Source organism: Anolis carolinensis, chromosome 3 (assembly GCF_035594765.1).
Source record: "Anolis carolinensis isolate JA03-04 chromosome 3, rAnoCar3.1.pri, whole genome shotgun sequence".
NCBI lineage: Eukaryota > Metazoa > Chordata > Lepidosauria > Squamata > Dactyloidae > Anolis > Anolis carolinensis.
The window spans coordinates 13,177,775-13,197,806 of NC_085843.1; the positions used below are offsets into that span (position 1 = coordinate 13,177,775).

A 20,032-nucleotide genomic window follows, 5' to 3' on the forward strand; every position below is an offset into this window, starting at 1 on the left:
AAACCCGAAGTTGCTTTTCCTTAGGAGTCAAAACAATTGGCTCCAGGATATCAGAAATCTTCATTGGTATCAACTCCTGATAATGTACAATTACAGAACCAGGAATCATTTCCCAACAGACAATTATAGTGCTATGAATCCATTTTAACAACCTTGGCAATATCCTATGACATTAGGATTGTCAAGTCACTACCATCCCAAGCCTTGAGAGACTCTGAAGTCAATTGAAGCAAACATTCCTAAATCAAGTCATATACTGAGAAGGGAGTTGATTGAGAAATAATCCAGATTGAAACAAAAGTCAGAAGTATATGAAGCTGAGGATATCAAACAGTTACAAGAAGACGTTGGATCTGTTGTGTCTGAGCTAATTTATCACTGATAGTAAATTAGCCCAGTTGGCCTCATTAAGTCGCCATAGGTTATTTAGGATGGAGAAGAGCATCTCTAGCATTTTTATTCCCTGCTTTAACTGTCAACAAATGGCACGGTACAGAGCTCTGCCTCCTCCTCCAGATTTGCTGGTGTTGCCTGAGATGCTTCTGGCATAACTTGGCTGCCAGCTGGCTCCAGATGAGGATTGTCATCCTGGGACATCTCTTGTCTTTCACCTCTGGAGATGTCTTCTGGGTAAGGGAAGATAGAGATGACCCTATCTGATATCAAAGGAGTGGGTCCTGATTATGCAATAAGTGATGTAATATATAATCTAATCAGGGCAAGCTCTCAGATCTAGAGACCCTGAATCCTAGGCTTTGTAGTTTAGGGTGGAATGTTTAGAGTTTTCAGCCCGAGAACTCAGCTGCCTCATCAATTACAAACTCTAGGGTTACATAGGATGTTGTCAAAGCATTTAAAGTGAAATCATGGTGCTACAACTATGGAAAGGGCTCCATCACTGTGTCCAATAAATATGGTACCACTACAAGATTTGAGACCCATTCCCCTCTATGGAACAAAGCTCAATCGAGCATCATGGTGGAGTCAGGATCCACAGGGTTGAAGTGATAGATCTGTTTTGATTGTCAGGAATAATGATATCTTGTGTGTCCTAGACTTTCCTGGTCCCTTTAACTGTAGTTCCTGAGATATCAGACTTTGGTTTCAGGAGAGTTTACAAGAAAGAAACAGTTGTAACCAACAGGCTTGACTATCATACAGGTTCCTGGCAAATTTGGGAAACAAATGCTGATCCTCCACATCTGATAGCTTAAGAAGGACTGTTAGATACAATGCTGTCAAGGTAGCTGACATCAGCCTTGCTGGCTTCCTGGTCTTTCTCTTGACAGTTAATACAGAGGAAGCTGACACTGATTACATTTTCCTCTCTGTGCACGCATGTACAGATGTAAACGCACACATACACACTTATTAATTTGATTTATAATTGGATTAGCTTCAACACCACCGAGGATTGTTTCATTTAGCCTTGCATCTCAGCACAGCAGAATGTAGCAGTGCAGCTTTCCATTTGCCTAATTTGCTGTTGCTAAGGGAGGACTTTTCGAACACTTTTAGATACTTGTCGAACAGTGTACCTCTTTCCTGAGCACAAAATTAGTCTGGTTTATTTTTCCTGTTGTAGAACCACATCCAATCTGCCTGGCCAGCGTGATGGTGACAGCCATAAATCAACAACATCCACAGCTGTGCAATGGGACTGTTAGCTTCAAACCAGCTTTGTCCCATCTCAGGCAAAGTTGGGGGATACTCCAGAGTTTTGGAGACTCTGGGTACCACGAGGGCTGGGTCCAATTCAGCTTGATATACTGTCCCATAATGGTACCATCAGCCCTCAACACAGGGAAAGGGGATGGATCATAGTGGTGTTGCCACCATTTCCACCTTGTCATAGATCTCTGTGAGCGTGCCTGTCTGTCATGGATACTTTTGCCAACATCAGAAGGGGGCACCCATAAAACCAGCAGGAGGAAAGGCAGTGAGCAGAGGAACCATTGGAAAAGGTGCCTCTGCAACCAGCCAATATTTCCTTCTTCCTGATTGTGTGGCATCTCTGTCAATATTAGAATGTGTCTACTGTTGGAAGTGAAGAAGCACCCACACTTGTACATAGAGCAATTAGGGACAGAGGGAATCTGTAGTACAGCCTACAGTCTTGTTTTCACCTCTGTTTCCTCTGTTTCGAACCTAGCAGTTCAAAAACATGCAAATGTGAGTAGATCAATAGGTACCGTTCCGGTGGGAAGGTAACGGTGCTCCATGTAGTCATGCCGGCCACATGACCTTGGAGGTGTCTACGGACAACGCCTGCTCTTTGGCTTAGAAATGGAGATGAGCACCAACCCCCAGAGTCGGTCATGACTGGACTTAATGTCACGGGAAATCTTTACCTACCTTCTAGATCTCTGTAACTCAAGGTATTTTGCTTCCTGAATTGCATGCAGAGGTCATTTGCCCCTTCTTTCCAAAAGCCCTTGTGTTTTTGTTACCCTTTGCTCGAGAAGGGAGTATCATGAAGCTTCTCTTTGCCTCATGATGGCTTACAAACACACATGAGAATCAGCATTATCTTGTACCAAAGTTAGGCAACTTTCTGTTGTCTGTTGAGTTTTTTATACAAGATGTATTACCTGTAACAACAAAAGTAATTTTTTTACCTTTTAAAAAACCTTTCCTGAACATTCTATGTATTTTCCCTCCTGTTTCCTACCATAAGCTCATATCTACCACTGGCCACTCTGCTAGAGATAACAAATATTCCTACATCTGAATAATCAGAAAAAAGAGGGGGATTGCCCTTCTGGTTCTCTGGGTGTCCAATTCTGGTGTCAGCAGAGGTGTTTGCAATGGGCAGGAGCTCTCATGGAGCTCAGGGGTTAGATAAGACCAATGGTGTGGAAATGACATGGAGAAAACTGCATTCCCCAGCTGTGTAAACAATGGCCCTGCATTCAGCTTGAATATGCCACAACTGGGATTGTTTTGACCTTTTGTTTCCCTTAATTGTTGTAAGTCACCTTGAGTCCCAAACTGGGGAAAAGATGGGAAAGAAGAAGAAGCCATTCTCTCTTTTTGCAGTTTTTTTGTCACTTATAATAATTTCCCAAAAGTTTCATCAGAGGATGAGGAGTAAACTTTGGCTTCTAACCCACCAGAGATAGTGTTCCCTCACTACTTCATGGTTCACTTTTTGCGGATTCGCTGTTTCACGGTTTTTCAATAAACTCTAAAAGACTATTATAAATTATAAAAAATTAAAATTTACAGCCTAAGGAAGGGAGGAAGGAGAAGCTAAAGGGAGAGAAACGGAGCCCAAGCGGCAACGGGCGAACAAGGAGGCGATTTATCAACACACGATTGGTTGATAAAGACTTGACATAGTGTATAACTATTAAAATAATGTATAAATATTAAAATAAATATAGTGTCCCTACTTCGTGGATTTTCTCTTATTGCGGGTGGTCCTGGAACCTAACCCCAGCGATAAGTGAGTGAACACTGTACACAGAAATAATGTTTTGACTGAGTCTGTTAACACATGTGCTTCTCTAATTTTTAAACTGCATTTTCACATGACACAACCTAATGACTGGACTGACTTGGGGATCCTGGAAGTTGTAGTAACAAACTAAATTTTCTAAGGCTTTGTTGTATAATGTGTATAGAAATTGTGGGTAGACTTCTCCTTCTCCTTCAAGCAGTTACTGAATGTAATTGAGAGGTCAGCTAAAGGGCACTTTTGTCCTCACATCTCATTCCCCAAGGCTTTTGCTTTTATAGCTGGAAGGTTTGAAGAGGCAGTCTTTTAATAACAGAATTCAGCACTGAAAGCTACAATATGCTATAATACATCTTTAGAAACCTCCAGCAGAATGGAAAAATACTCTTTTTTTTAGGGATGTAATTCTTCACTAAGTTTGTTCTTAAAGGAAACCACAAGCAATTTTAAAAACACCAATTTTCAATTCACAACTTATTACATGCAAAATTTTCATTTGATCATTGTACAGAAAACAGCATTTTCTATACAGGAAGAAGCATTTCTGTGTAGAAAATGATATTTCCATGCAGAATTATTGCTTCCCATGCAGTAAATATTATTTTTTAATACAAATCAATCACAACCGAATATTTTGCAGACTAAACGTGCAATGACAGCACATTCTTTTCAGAAAACTTTTCCTTTGAATGAAACAATATTTCTGCATAGAAATAGTTTTCGCACAGAAAATGTTGATTTCTATGCAAAACAACCACATGTGAATTTTGCACAGAATAAATCCAAAACCTTGAATATTGTTTTCAGTCTAGGATTTTTACTTGTCAGGGCTTCTCGACACTTGAAAAACATGTTTTCCAATCATTTTTTCAAATATTTGTGAATATTCTTTCCATCCATATTAATAATATAATAATAATAACTTTATTTTTATACCCCACCCCATCTCCCCGAAGGGACTCGGGGCAGCTTACATGGGGTCTTGCCCGATAAAACAATCAAATATCAAAACATAGCAATAAAACAGTTATCCAATAAAAACATCAATTACAGTAAAAACAGTCAAAAAATCTAGAGAGCTTCTGACCATATTGGTATTAGATGTACGAATGAATACATTCTGTGGCTGAGATTCTATGCAGGAGAGGTGAGTTGTAACTCTAGAAATATTTTAAATAATTCAAATACTAATAATATGCCCCCAGAGGCATACAGCAATGACACAATGATGCCTTTTTAGTTAATAGCAAATTGCACAATCAAATATACAGCCAAATATACATGAGTATCTGCATTTGCAATGTGCAGCCATGTGCATGTTGCAATCACATGCAATTCATGACACATGTGTGAAACCATTCACAACCATGCAAAATACCACAATCTGTACAACTCAGTTTCTACAACTTGAACAGTTCACTCATAAGATAAAACTATTCAAACATAGAATCACAGAGCTGAAGGACCCACAAAGGGCATTAAGTCCAAAGTCCTATCATTTCAGGAACTCCAGCCAGAGCATCCCTACCAGGTAGCCATCCAGCTTCTTTCGAAAGACTCCTGGAAAAGAGATCCCATCACTGCTCAAGGCAATTGTTTCCATTGCCAAATCACTTTTACCAAATAGATCCTTATAAAGTTCAATTGAATTCGAATTTATTTTAATTTTGAGCCATTAGACTTGCTACTACTCTCTGTGCCTCCTTGGACAGCAGAATATAAGAAACCAAAGAAAACAGCAATGGTGAAAACTAGAACAGAATGGATGTATCTACTAATTTCAATCAGTAAATTTCTGGGGATTTTTGCATCCAGACTTAAATCCATGAGATGGGGTGAGCTCCCATCTATCAGCCCCAGCTTCCCATGTGGAGACATGAGAGAAGCCTCTCATAGGATGGTAACACATATGGGCATCCCCTGGGCAACGTCTTTGCAGATGGCCAATTCTCTTACACCAGAAGTGATTTGCAGTATATTCTCAATTCGCTTCTGACACGATAAAAATAATTAAAATGTATTTTTCAGGATATTACCTTCCCTAACATAGATATTTGTACCCTTTCCCACCCTTAATGTTTGTGTTTTGCATGCATTGTTAATTCAGGGACTTTACTGCAAAATTCAGAGGAGGGAGAATTTTGCAGAGTAACTAAGGGTTGGTTCAGATATTGGAACAAATGTGCAAAGTTAGATAGTCTTTATTAAAATATGATCCATATGAAATTATGTCCTATCCCTACATTGCAATGACCACTGTAAGGATGTATTTCAGTCTTCCCACAGTACAGCATCTGAGGATTTTGGTCATGCTAGAAAGTGAAATTATTGAAATTGCTTGCTCTCTGGCGAACACAAATCTACTGAAATGGTAGACAGTATCTCAGTGGTATTTCAAGCTTTTGAATATGGATGCACAATTTCAGCCACATCTGGCATCTCTAGTGTCAGATACAGCCAATTGGATTAGGGTACAATAGCACTGACAGATTCAGGACATAAACAAATGCTAGTCTCACTCCAAATTTATGAAAAACAAAACCATTTTTGTCACCTGTTTTAGCAGATTTTCTTTACCAGTTTGCATGGAGATGCAGCACATACTCTTATAGTTTCATGGACATTAAATATCTAGCCTAGATCATTCCACCAAAAGCAAACATTTTCCGCAATACAGTGCAGACTAGGGAGGCATAAATATGTTACATTGAGAAATGTTTATACAGCAAATAGATCACTCAGGTAAGCTAGCCATGCCATATGCTCCAGGGGGAACTCAACAGCCTTTGTGTTGGCCAAAGCCATGAGAGGCCCTTGGGCATTTTAAGGACTGATATACTGATAGCAGAAGTTTTTATTTAAAAATAAATAAAGATGATGGATCTCTGCTGCACTTATGCTCAGGAGGATAGCTACCAATTGTGGTATGGGGATATTACCCACAAGTAAGAATTCTGCTCCCCATCCACACCACATTTTTTTCTTCATCCCTAATGTTTCCAGCATGGTATTCAATTTAACACTTAAGCTGAACGTTTAGAAATACAGTTTACACACCCAAAGAAAAGGGGCTAGAAAAGTGACAAAGGGAATGCAAGCACAGCAGATAACACTGCGTTTGAGATGAGAGAAATTTTCAGCCTCTCACTCTCTGTAATGCTAGAAATGTGGGGACTAAATGAAAATTTCATTGAGGGCAGGGGAAATGTCCTCATTTTGCTCCCCATCTGTATCTAGGCGCCTGCTGATATCCAAATGAAAAGTTGTCATTTATATATACTTATGTGCCTTGCATTAAAATGTTGCAGTGCATCCCTACCTTATGGGCTTCAGCTAAAAGCCTCTGAGAGATTATTATTATTATTATTATTATTATTATTATTATTATTATTATTATTTTATTATGACACAGCAAACAAGATAGATATGCTGGATTTCATATCACAAAATCACAAGTCGAACACTTCCCAAGTGTCTAGGACTGTGTGATGTATTTTCGGATGATGCGCGCAGATCCCAGTAGGGTGGCCTTTTGCAGTTGGCAGATCGTAATTTTGTCAATGTCTATTGTTTCCAAATGCCGGCCGAGATCTTTTGGCACGGCACCCAATGTGCCGATCACCACCGGGACCACATGTACTGATTTCCGCCAGAGTCTTTGAAGTTCAATCTTGAGGTCCTGATAGCGGCTGAGTTTTTCCTGTTGTTTTTCGTCAATGCGACTGTCACCTGCGATGGCAACATCAATGATCCAAAACTTTTTCTTTTCCACAACTGTGATGTCTGGTGTGTTGTGTTCCAGAACTTTGTCAGTCTGGATTCAGAAGTCCCACAGTATCTTTGCGTACTCATTTTCCAATACTTTTGCAGGTTTGTGATCCCACCAGTTCTTTACTGTAGGGAGGTGGTACTTGAGGCATATGTTCCAATGAATCATTTGGGCCACATAGTTGTGCCTCTGTTTGTAGTCTGTCTGTGCGATTTTCTTACAGCAGCTGGGGATATGATAAGTGGTTTCATCTGTTTCCTTGCACAGTCTGCATTTTGGGTCATCAGCTGATTTTTCTATCTTTGCCTTAATTGCATTTGTTCTGATGGCTTGCTCCTGGGCTGCAAGGATCAGGCCTTCTGTCTCCTTCTTCAGGGTCCCATTCGTGAGCCATAGCCAGGTCTTCTCCTTATCAGCTTTTCCTTCAATTTTGTCAAGGAACTTTCCATGCAATGTTTTGTTGTGCCAGCTGTCAGCTCTACTTTGTAGTGCGGTTTTCTTGTACTGATTCTTTGTCTGCCGTGTTTTATTATTGTTGTTGTTGTTGTTGTTATTATTATTATTATTATTATTATTATTATTATTATTATTATTATTATTTTGAATCTGCAGCAGTGGTGGGTTGGAGTCCACATAGTGCCGCCCAACCAAGACTGAATCAACCCTGCTGGACTGTCACCTTACTGTCCGTGTGCTGTTGCTACTCCCAAATGGCCACAGAGCTTCATGTGACGTTCTTGCCATCATGGACAACCCATGCTGACATCAGCAGAGGCACCCAAATGACCAGGAAGAAAGAGGGGGGCCAACTCTCCTTCTTTTAGATCACACAAGCACCACTGCTGATGCTCACATGGGGCACTAGTGACATCCAGAACTCATTTGGAGCTTTGTATTTGTGAGCCCAGAGAGAAGAGAGTTAGTAGCAGTGCCTTGTGTGGATACCAGATTGGTCGAAAGCGGAACTAATCCAATTGCACTCTGCACTAAAGTTGTGGAGTTGCTTCAGAGTTTCAGACAAACTTCAGAGTAACCCCTGACTTTTCCTGACATGAGAGTAAACCAGATTAACACTGTTTACCTATGATATTTGGCGGAAGTTCAGGAATGTTGTGGGGACATGATGAGAATAGGCTATAAATGTCTGTGTAGCTGGGCCCAGAGACTCTCCCATGTACTTTGAAATGTCAGTAGTTCAAACCTGAAGCAAGGCTAACCATTAAAAGAGTAACAATATAAAACAATATAACAGCAAACTGAATAATTTTATTTTGTGATGCAGCAGCCACAACTTTGAATAACACCCCAAACATGTTGCATCATAGATTTCTAGACTGGAATGACAAGATCTCTTAAAAATGCATAAGTATTGGCACATTCTTATAAGAGGTTTATAAACACTTGAAAGTTGAGAAGTAAAGAAAGCTGCATGGAAGGAAAAATAACTAATTTGAAATGGGGTTCTAGAGAAGAGTTCTGTCAATGCCAAAACTGGCAAAACAGACACATAAATAGGTCAAAGAGAAAATCAAGCTTGACCTCTTCCCAGAATTCAAAGGAACTAGATGAAGCTATTGTTCTTAGAACATTTTGTAAGATAAGGCAGTAGAAAAAGAGTAAGATTTAATCTATCAAATCAAATCATTTATTTTGGTCATAGACCAGCACAAGGAAGCCATGGCCCTAATTCTGTAAGTTCTGACAGGAACATTAATAAAAGGGTGCATTGGAGATACAACATTCATTGTGGTCACCTGAAATCAATCAACAACAGTCTTGACCATCAATACCATCTAGATTCTATAGAAAAAACCATTCTCAGCATGAAGAGGTTGTATTTGCTGTTTCTGTAATTGCTAAGGCTGTGTAGCCTGGCAGAGGAGGGAAAAAGTAGCAACCATAATTCAGTCTACAAACATGACCAAAAGTGTAAAGATTCAAAGCCAGACTTTCAAGATGCAAGATGCTTACACTTTTCTGTCTGCTTGAACATCTGTCAGTTTTCTTCCTTACACTATCAGTCAAACTGCTCTTATCACAAAGAGGTTGTTCCTAAATTTTAGGTGGAATCTCTTTTCCTGCAGTTTGAATCCATTGCTCTGTGTCCTAGTCTCTGGGGCAGCAGAAAACAAGCTGGTTCCATTTTCAATGTGATATCCTTTCAAATATTTAAACATGGTATCATGTCACCTATTAACCTTCTCTTCTCCAGGTTAAAGATACCCAGCTCCCTAAGCTGCTCCTCATAGGGCTTGGTTTCCAGACCTTTGACCATTTTGGTTATCTTTCTCTGGGCACACTCCAGCTTGTCGATATCCTTCTTAAATGGTAGTGCCCTGGCCTGGACACAGTATTCCAAGTGAGGTCTGGTTAAAGCAAAAGAGAAGGGCACTATTACTTTCCTTGAGATAAAAGTCTACCTTGAGGGAAGTAATAGTACCCCCGTCACTTGGAATAGGAGAATGATGCTCCTATTAATGCAGCCTAGAGTCACATTGGCTTTTTAAGCTGTTGCAACACATTGGTAATAGTCAAGAAGTAATTGAATGCTGTGCATTGCTGAACAATAAGTTTCCTTGGAGTGACATAGAAAGCAGCAAATCTAAATCCCAGTTGTCTATCACAGAAGAAAAGCAAATGCGTGGTTCTTTCTTTTGAATGAATTTAAGTTCCAGAAAACACTATGAATGGGACAATATGTCAGTGACAAATATTCTCAGGCAACTGATTAACCTTTCAGGATCAACCTAAAACACACAGAGTAGATTGCCTTCTCCTCAGTTTCTCTTGGCAGAAGAACAACCCTTCCCCAAACTATAAAGACAAAAGTGTTTAGACCTGGATATGCCCTACACCAGTTCCCATCATACCCACTGGTATTATGGTAATTGCAGTCCAAAATAGATTGAGGTCCTAGATTGTGTATTTTAGAGACATTTCTATCAATCAGATTATACTTGAAATGCACAGCAATTCCTACAACAACCCTGTGAGTCAGGTCAGCATTATTCATTGTCCGACTGAGCACAGCAAGGCACGTACAAGCTCAAAGAAAGTAGCTTGTTGGAAGTTTATCGTAATAGCACTTTATGTGTGTACAGATCTTCCAATTGTTCTAAAGCTACCAAGTTCATGGCTGCGGTAAGATTTGAACCAGAAACTTGCTGTTATGTAGCTTAGAACCAAACAATCATTACCAATGACTTTTGGATGGCTGGGAAAAAGTATTCTAAGAGTCCAAGTTTGCAAGATGCTATATCAAGGAGGACAGAAATGCGCATTTGGGTACATACATGGGAAGCAAGTATTTTTGTATGATCAAGGCTTCAGATGTCTTCAGAGTCAGAAGACAAATCCACTCCAATCTTATTGATCTTGCAAACTTAACATAAGGCAGATGTGAATAAATATAAACTACAACGACAACCCCCAACTCCAATGTAAAAAGCAATAACACAAAGCAAAGCATTAATTAAGGCAGGTTCACATAAAGCCACAGAGTATAACAATATTGGCAAGACTCTCTTATCTGAAAGCATGCTTTTGTTCTCTATTCTTTCAGATTTGGTGGGGTATTGGTGGAAGCAATTATTCACAAGCACGAGCTTTGTGGCATCTAACACATTTATTGCAGACAAGATTCTGATGGCCACTAAACCCACTGTGTAAAATAAAGATGACAGATATTCCAGGATAAGGGATGCATATGCTGACACTAAATGTCTAAAATTGGATAAAAGTTCATATTTGCACCTGCTCTTAAAAGTCAAATGAATTTCACAATGGTTTAAAACCAGATGCTATCTGTTTTCCTCACTTTGCGACATATAACAGTGAAAAGAGGGAACTAAATGCAGGTGACGGCCACTGCTTTCACAGCAGTCCCTTTCTCTTACTCTCTCTGCATTTTCAGACAGCCACAATATTCCTTGGAAACAATGACATGCAAAACCCATTGAGCTTAGCTGCTTTTGCGGCATGCGACCAAGGCAGATTTCTTTCCAGAATTCATTGACGCTGACTTTTACCAAATAAGCTTTTCTAGAATGAGAGCCTACCCACTGAATTCAACCTAATGTGCAAGTTAGCTCCTTCCTGCACAAACCAGGTATCTATAGAATGAGATCTGAAGTTGAGCATATTGCAGAAAAATGCTAGGAATGCTCCTCTCGCTGGCTTTCTCCCTGATTTAGCTCCTTTCTTGCAACAGCTATGCAAACAATTGAATGAGCAGGGTGTGCAGAGGCACTGCCTTATTCTTAATTCTAGTCCTGCCAACAGCGATAACAAGAAAACCAGAAACTCATTTTTGCACAAATGTTACTTGAGAATCCAATTATGCATTTTCCTTCCATCCTTTGTCGCTCTTCCCTGCCTCTCAGACTAGTAAATGACATAAAGGGATGGACATGGTGCGGAGACAGCTGCACAGACAATTCCCTGGAGGCAAAAGAAACACATTCAAAACCTATGAGCTACATGGACTGACATCTGAGCGAAGAAATGAAGCAGTGTCACTCACCTGAAAGGCAGGATTTTCTGTAACAAAAGCAGAGAGTCTTGCTTGCTGACGGCACAGCTTTTCAAGATTCTCCGCACCCCACCAACCGAGTCAGCAGCGGCGTTTACACTCGCCCTGATAATTATGCCAAGTGACTCTGCTCAGTCGCTGATTCAGATCGATTGCAAAACCGGTAGCTCCCAGAATCTCACATTTTACATCACAGAGGGGAGGACATTCAGCCACATGCACGCACAGGCAGACTGCCTGTGTACATATATTTGGTTATAACTCATCCCAGTGAACACATCAGATCTGGCAGCGCAGCTTCTCATTGGTGCTCAGGATGTGCCGGGATAACCAATGGCACAATATGACTCCCACCCTCGGCTCAGTGCCACCGCCTCAGTTGTCACCCAGAGCACCTGGCTGAGGTGGAATCGCAAGCAGCAGGAAGGCTGAAGGAGGCATGCGGCAATGACGCTGGGGGTGGACCCAATGTGGCATTACACCAGGGCATAAGAGTCAGGGCACTACTATATAAAGCCAAAAAAGGTGGTGTTCTGGCTTTTCAGTGATGATGTGGACCCCTGGGGACACAGATCTATCATGGAAACGCAGCATCCACAAAAATGAGGATGACAATGCCACATTGGTGTGCCATGTGAGGAGGCAGCAAAGGAAGGACAACTTTCCAAGGATCATCTCAGATTGGTCCAATTTTTCAACCCTTTTACAAAAACAAGGGAATACTGGAAATGTTTCCCAAGCCAAATATAGCACTAAGAGGGTGTCAGGGGTATAGTGGTAAACTCATCATGACAGTCCCTATAGCAACAGGACTAAGAAGAATCCAAAATGCTCACAGCTGTGATGATGCATCTGTCTGTCTATCTCTCTCGTTTTCTATCTATTTTTTGAAAAGTATCTCTAGCAATGTTCATGTCGACCAAAACCAGGTCTCTTGTAAAGCTAATAAGTCTTGCCATAACTCCATACCAGCCAATTCAAAATGTGTTTGGATTATAACAGGGCTATCTCAGAACAATACATTGCTACTGGGGAAATTTGTTTTACACCATGCTAAATTCAGAAGAATTTAGCTGCAGTTTAGGGGTTGGCACATAATGTCAAAGTCTTTAACAAATATCTCAGGGTTTTGTTCCTGTAAACACCAGCTTCATTACACCTCTGCACCCTACTTCAATTCACATCTGTCAGGGAGCCTCCGGTGGCTCAGTGTGTTAAAGCACTGAGCTGCTGAACTTGCAGATCGAAAGGTCCCAGGTTCAAACCCAGGGAGTGGAGTGAGTGCCCACTGTTAGCTCCAGCTTCTGCCAACCTAGCAGTTCGAAAACATGGCATCTGCCCTAAACTTTAGACTTAGAGTTGCCCCAAGTCTGAAATGACTTGAAGGCACATAACAACAGCAATGAACCTGACTATCATCAGCCAAAAGCTGGCCAACGCTTCCCATTGAAATACTGGTAAGTTTAAGTTCGTTAAAATTATTCTTGATTTTAAATATTGTATTGTTATTTCATGTTTTTTGCATAACAAATAAGATATGTGCTGTGTGCATAGTCGATGATTTTTCCAAACTATAGTCTGGCTTCTTAACAGTCTGAGAGACCATGAACTGGTCCTCGGCTTAAAAAGTTGAAGGACCCCTGCATTACAGCTTTGTGGTGGAGAAACATACATTGTAAGCTACAAATGTCAGGATACCAGAGGATTAAACCATTGCAGTTAATGTGGAATCACAAACTTATAACTGTTATAAGCTTGTGATTCCACTTTAACTTCCATGGATCCTACATATATATTGCAATTGAAAAGAGACTGGGCTTTGAGATACTGTCTAATTTTTAAATCTTCAAATGAAGGTATTTTTTATCTATCCTGTAATGATTATTTGGTAAGGACAAGGGGAATAAAAAGGCTTCTCTCAACTTGTGGAATTATTTTCTACAGGAGTCTCACTGTCTATTTCTACCTGCAGAAAAAGACCTTTTTATTTAGGTGGATTCTTGGTAGTTAATTTACTGTGGCAAAAGGAGCTTTTTTCCCTACTGGCGTATATCCCGCTTCTTCATGGAAGGTAAAGAGGAACACCTCTGGTTAGTAAGTGGATGGTAGATCAACAATGAATACCAGGGGTAGTTGGCTATAATTCAGAGGAAAAAACTGGCATAACCACCTCTAAGTATTCCTTGCCTAAGAAAACCCCATGAAATTCATAGGGTTGCACTAAGCCAATAACCAACTCAAAGAATTATTATTATTATTATTATTATTATTATTATTATTATTATTACTACTACTACTACTACTACCCTGCTTTATCTCCCCTGAAGGAGATTCAAATAGGCTTTACATAAAAACATTAGCATACAATTTGAAATACAGTGTTCCCTCACTACTTTGCAGTTCACTTTTTGCAGATTTGCTGTTTCGCGGTTTTTTAATAAACTCTAAAAGACTATTATATATCATAAAAAATACAATTTACAGCCTAAGGAAGTGAGGAAGGAGAAGCCAAAGGAGCCCAAGCTGCAACGGGAGGAGAAGGAGGCAATTTATCAACACACAATTGGTTGATAAAGACTTAAAATAGTTTATAACTACTAAAATAATGTATAAATATTAAAATAAATATAGCGTCCCTACTTCGCGGATTTTCACTTATTACGGGTGGTCCTGGAACCTAACCCCAGCAATAAGTGAGGAAACATTGTATACAAATATGCAAACATTATAACAGAATTAAATATAAACAGTATTAAAAATTCACAGTTAAAATCCATTAAAACATATTCAAAGTTATAAACCACAGCACCCCTGACTAGATCGTAAAAATCATCATATTTAAAAGCCTGTCTGCATAAAAAGGTTTTAGCCTGCAGCTGGAAGGACAGCAGGGAGGGGGGCATTCTGGCTTCCCTGGGCAGGGAGTTCCAGAGTTGAGGGGCAGCCACTGAGAAGGAAGGCCCGCTCTCTCGTTCCCACCGATTGAGCTTGAGATGGAGGTGGGACCGAGAGAAGGGCCTCTCCTGAAGGGGATCTCAGGGTCCAAGCAGGTTCAAACAAGGGAATGTGGTCAGCCAAGTAACCTGCACCTGAACCGTCTAGGTCATAACCAGCCCTTTGAATTGTGCCCTGGCAGCCAGTGGAGCTGCTGCAACAGAGGTGTTGTCCACTCCCTGTAGCCAGCCTCAGTTAGCAGTCTGGCTGCAGCTCTTTGGACCAGCTAAAGTTTCCAAGCACTCTTCAGAGGCAGCCCCACATGGAACACATTACAGTACTCCAGATAGATTAGGCATGGACCCCTGTGCCAGATCTGGCTTCCCAAGGAACGGGCGCAGTTGGCGGATGAGTTTTAGTTGTGCAAAGAATGCCCTCCCGGCCACCACTGACACCTGGGCCTTCTGGTTCCATGCTGAGTCCAGGAGGACCCACAATCTGTGAACCTGTGTCTTTAGGGGCAGTGTGACCTCGTCCAGCACAGGCTGAATCCCTATTTCCTGATCTGCCTTCCAACTAGGAGTACCTGTCTTGTCTGGATTAAATTTCAATGTGTTTGCCCTCACCCAGTCCATTACTGATGACAGGCACTGATTTAGAATCAAGACAGCTACCTTGGTTTTAGATGGAAAGGAGTAATAAAGTTGGGTGTCATCTGCATACATGTGGCACCATACTCCCAAACTCTGGATGATCTCTCTCTACCAGCAGTTTCATGTATAAGTTAAACAGCATGGGGAACAACATGGAACCCCGAGGAACTTGACAGGTCAACAGCCAAGGGTTCGAAATGGAGTCCCCCAGCACCACCTTCTGGGTGCAGCCCTCTAGGAAGGACCGGAGCCACTGTAAAACAGTGCCTCCCAGTTCTATCCCAGCGAGACAACCCAGAAGGATACCATGGTACATAGTAAAGGTAAAGGTTTCCCTTGACATTAAGTCCAGTTGTGACCAACTCTGGGGGTTGGTGCTCATCTCCATTTCTAGGCCGAAGAGCCGGCGTTGTCCATAGACACCTCCAAGGTCATGTGGCCAGCATGACTGCATGGAGCGCCGTTACATGCACACCATGGTACATACACATTCAGTAATAAGGAATACTGAGCCCATTGTGTTGCATTCAAGTAGTGCATATATGAGCAGGCACTAGAACACATTTGATCTTGGAAGCTAAGCAGGGTCAGCCCTGGTTAGCCCTTGGACAGAAGACCAGAAACGAATACAAGGGTCTGTAGGCTATTTTTCAGATGAAGGAACTGGCAAAACCACCTTGTTGACTAAGAACACCCCAAGAAATTCATCAGGTCATCATAATTCAATAGATGACTTGAAGGTGCATATATACATATATTACCTTGTTATCTTTTCACTATATTTTAATATGCTTTTAATTGTTGTACACAGATGTTTTTGAATGTATCAAAAAGATGTTTAGATTATTTTTGGTGCTGTTCCATTATCTGGGCAGAGGCCACTAGGGGGCACTAGAGAGAGAAGGATAGTCCATTTTACAGGAGGGGAGTTGAAGGAGGAAAACTATTTCCCTTGTTTTCACTGGTTATTTTCCCTCCCCACTTCCCATATCACAAACAAGGGTTTTTTTCCACAATGGGGACATGTGTGGGGGAAATAACAGAAAAACAGGAGGAAATGGTTTTCCTCCTTCAACCCACCCTCCATCCCCATAAAATGGACTATCAATCTCTCTCTAGCGCCCCTAAGTGGCCTCCGCCCAGAACAGTACCCTTTTTTTCTTAACTTAATAAGAGCTACCTTAGGTCTCATCCCAACAGAAAAATGGGATATGAAATAAGTAAAAGCTTATTTGTCAGTTCCTACCACCCATCCCAACTTCACGATCGCTCCCTTGTTTTCCCCTTTTTTCTCGAAAGAATTATTGGCTTTCTCTTTGCTAAAGAGCATGCATGCATAGATAACCGCGTGCTATTGAATCTAATATTAGTGCGTTGAATGGACTGTGGCTTCTTGGCCTTTTTCCTTCCAGATCATTGCTCCTGTCATCTCTGAAAAAATTACCAATTCTGAATCTAAAGGAGCATTACAAAAACAACTCATTGCATCCTATAGCATGAGGCTGGTACTCCATCTGGTTAAATGAAATGAAAGACTCCAAGAAGGAAGAGAGACCCTGACAAAATAAAACCACCAATTAAAATAGAAAGCAAAATTTATATGAAAAAGAGCAAAGAGTGGTTTAAAATCCGCAATGTAAGAAAATTTTCCTTTCCATAGTAAGAAATGTTTTTTTGATGTTTATTAGATAGAAGATCGCATAAAGTAAGCCCCCAGAAACCTATTTGCTTGACTTTCCTTTTTTGGAGGGAATACAGTACCCCCTCGCTACTTCGCAGTTCACTTTTTGCAGATTCGCTGTTTCGTGGTTTGATCTCTGACTTGGGTTGATGGCCTCCTGTGGCCTGTAGAAAAAACTTTCCCCATCCATGCTTCAAATCAGAAAGGCATGGGGAGAACTTTTTCTTCTAATACTAGGACCTTACCCAGATTCCTCCAACCAAACTGAAGAGTAAAACATATTAAATTAAGGACTTCCTCACATGGTGTAGTATCTAAGTTGTAGTGATGGCTACCAACTTGGGATGACTGTACATTGTGCTATTCTGGAGTCACCAGAAGCAAATGGCAGAATCCACTGGGGCACTGTGATGGTGCAGTGTTCATCCAGACAGTAGATCATTTTTATTCAGACCCAATTCAGCTATCCAGTCTGACATGTAGCCCTGGGATAGTCTGGACTTTATTGCAAGCTCAGAGAAGTTCCCAGCTTTGCAAATAATAAGTCTGTTGTAGATCAACCAGAGGTTGATGGTTCAACTGATGATTTAGAGAGGATTGTGAGCTTTCCTGTGGCACAAAGTGATGGGGGATCAAGTATGGGAAATTCATGTCTGGGAAATTATGTTCCTCTCTGTGAGACAACTGGCTCAGAAAGTACAGAGCCTCAAGGCCAGACCGAGGAGCCAGAAGTAGTAACAGCAGATAAGGAATCGAGTGAAGAGCTGAGTGATAAGGAGGGCTCTCAAGAGAAATCACCTGTAGCTACGGAGAGAAACAAAAGTCTTTGTTTACAAATCATATCCAAAATGGATTAAGCCGGGCTAAGAGATTAAGTAGGAAAGTTGGGGAGAAAATTCACGGTAGACATAATGTTTTCATGGGCGGCTATTAAACAACAAGTTGTTTACCTTAAAGGCAGTTCAGGCAATGCTGCGTTAGAGTGAGAAGCTAAGCCTGAGTTCTCTTGTTCTTGGTTCGTCAAGCTTTGGTTTTGGATTTTAATCCTCTAAATTTTCTATGCTCCTGTTCATGTACTCCTGTTCAAGTTTTACTAGTTATACCTTTTTGCTTATGGACTTATGCTTTACCTGGCTGTTCCTGGACCTTGTCACCTCTGGAACTTTACGAGACACTTGGATTATTGTTTGGTTATCACCTGTTGGATTATATATCTTCCTTTCTTATTCCTGCTTTTTATATGCTTTTTATGTGTTTTACAATAAACTATTTGCTTATATTCCTGGACTTTTGTGTGGTACAGTGGTCACAGGTGTTCCCAGGCCTGGAGTGCAATAAAGTCAGAAGTCAGAGTACAGCTTGAAAACCTCCATGAACTTCGTGGGGATTGCTAGCAATGAATTAGAGGTGATTCCACTTTTTTGCCCATGTAGACCCACCTTTGAACAGACAAAAGGAGGGTTGTTGTATGTTTTCCGGGCTGTATGGCCATGTTCCAGAAGTATCCTCTCCTGACGTTTTGCCCACATCTTTGGCAGGCACCCTCAGAGGTTGTGAGGTATGGAGAAACTAAGAGAGGAAGGTTTATATATCTATGGAAAGTCCAGGGTGAGAGAAGAACTCTTGTCAATTGGAGGCCAGTGTGAATGTTGTAGTTTATCACTGTAATTAGCATTGAATAGCTTCATCTCCTGGCTTCTTCCTGCCTGGGGGAATCCTTTGTTCAGAGTCATTAACTGCCCCTGATTGATTCATGTCTGGAACTCCTCAATGGCTTCTCTGTGTAGTCTGACATGATAGTTGTTGGAGTGGTCGACCACCAAACGCAGCGCTCAAATACGAGTCAAAGAACATGAAAGGCACTGCAGACTAGCTCAACCAGAGAAATCAGGCAAAGCAAAGCACTTGATGAACCAACCTGGACACAGTATATTATTTGAAAAAACAGAAATGCTCGACCACTCCAACAACTATCATATCAGACTACACAAAGAAGCCATTGAAATCCACAAGCATGTGGACAACTTCAACAGAAAGGAGGAAACCATGAAAATGAACAAAATCTGGCTACCAATATTAAAAAACTCAAAAATCAGAACAGTAAATAAGAAGCAACACTCTGAAAACAGAGGAGTTCCAAACATGAATCAATCAGGGGCAGCTAACGACTCTGAACAAAGGATTCCCCCAGGCAGGAAGAAGCCAGGAGATGAAGCTATTCAATGCTAATTAAAGTGATAAACTACAACATTCACACTGGCCTCCAACTGACAAGAGTTTTTCTCTCACCCTGGACTTCCACAGATATATAAACCTTCCTCTCAGTTTCTCCATACCTCACACCCTCTGAGGATGCCTGCCATAGATGCGGGCGAAACGTCAGGAGAGAATACTTCTGGAACATGGCCATATAGCCCGGAAAACATACAACAACTCTGTGATCCTGGCCATGAAAGCCTTCGGCAACAGACAAAAAGAGATCAGACATATTTCTGGAAGATGGATATATCAACCGCTACAAATCAGGTTACCTATGAGATTATCTTTCCTATATAACCCTCCATCTGGGGATCATTTTCCTAGATTGGAAAATGACCTTCCAGAAGAGCTCCATCCACTGGCTACACTGCCTGAGTTCAAAACAACAGTAAAGATCAATCTCTTCCAGCTTGGCCTATCTCGAAGATTTGTAAATCATGATTTTTAAATTATTAATTGATTATTTTAATATGTATTCGTTTCTGAATGCTTTTTAAACTGATGTTATGTAACTGTCATTACATTTCCAGTGGGGTGTTGTGTTTTAATATGCTTTTGTTCCTTCCTTTGATCATAGGAGGAGGTGGGTGAAAAAATGATGTTGATGGTGAAGATGATGAGAACGATAAAGATCTTGGTACAGTTAATTCAGATTTACAAGGTCTCCATTTATGGAACCATGCTTCAAAACTAATTAAAAGGCGAAAAAGGAAGTGAAGTTTTTTCCAGATCTCTCCCATTGTTC

General features: G+C 40.9%; 1 protein-coding gene across 28 annotated transcripts in view; it reads right to left on the reverse strand.

Annotated features, from left to right (window-relative positions):
• The window catches only part of dlg2 (discs large MAGUK scaffold protein 2), a 1,295,060-nt gene that overhangs the window by 141,301 nt on the left and 1,133,727 nt on the right, over positions 1–20,032 (reverse strand). Inside the window, exon 1 of one of the 28 annotated variants that reach the window (XM_008108155.3) lies at positions 11,752–13,523. The exons of the other annotated variants lie outside the window; for them this stretch is intronic. The gene's annotated coding sequence lies outside the window, so the exon portion shown is untranslated. Of the gene's footprint in view, positions 1–11,751; positions 13,524–20,032 lie in introns of those variants that run through there. 28 annotated transcript variants of the gene reach the window in all.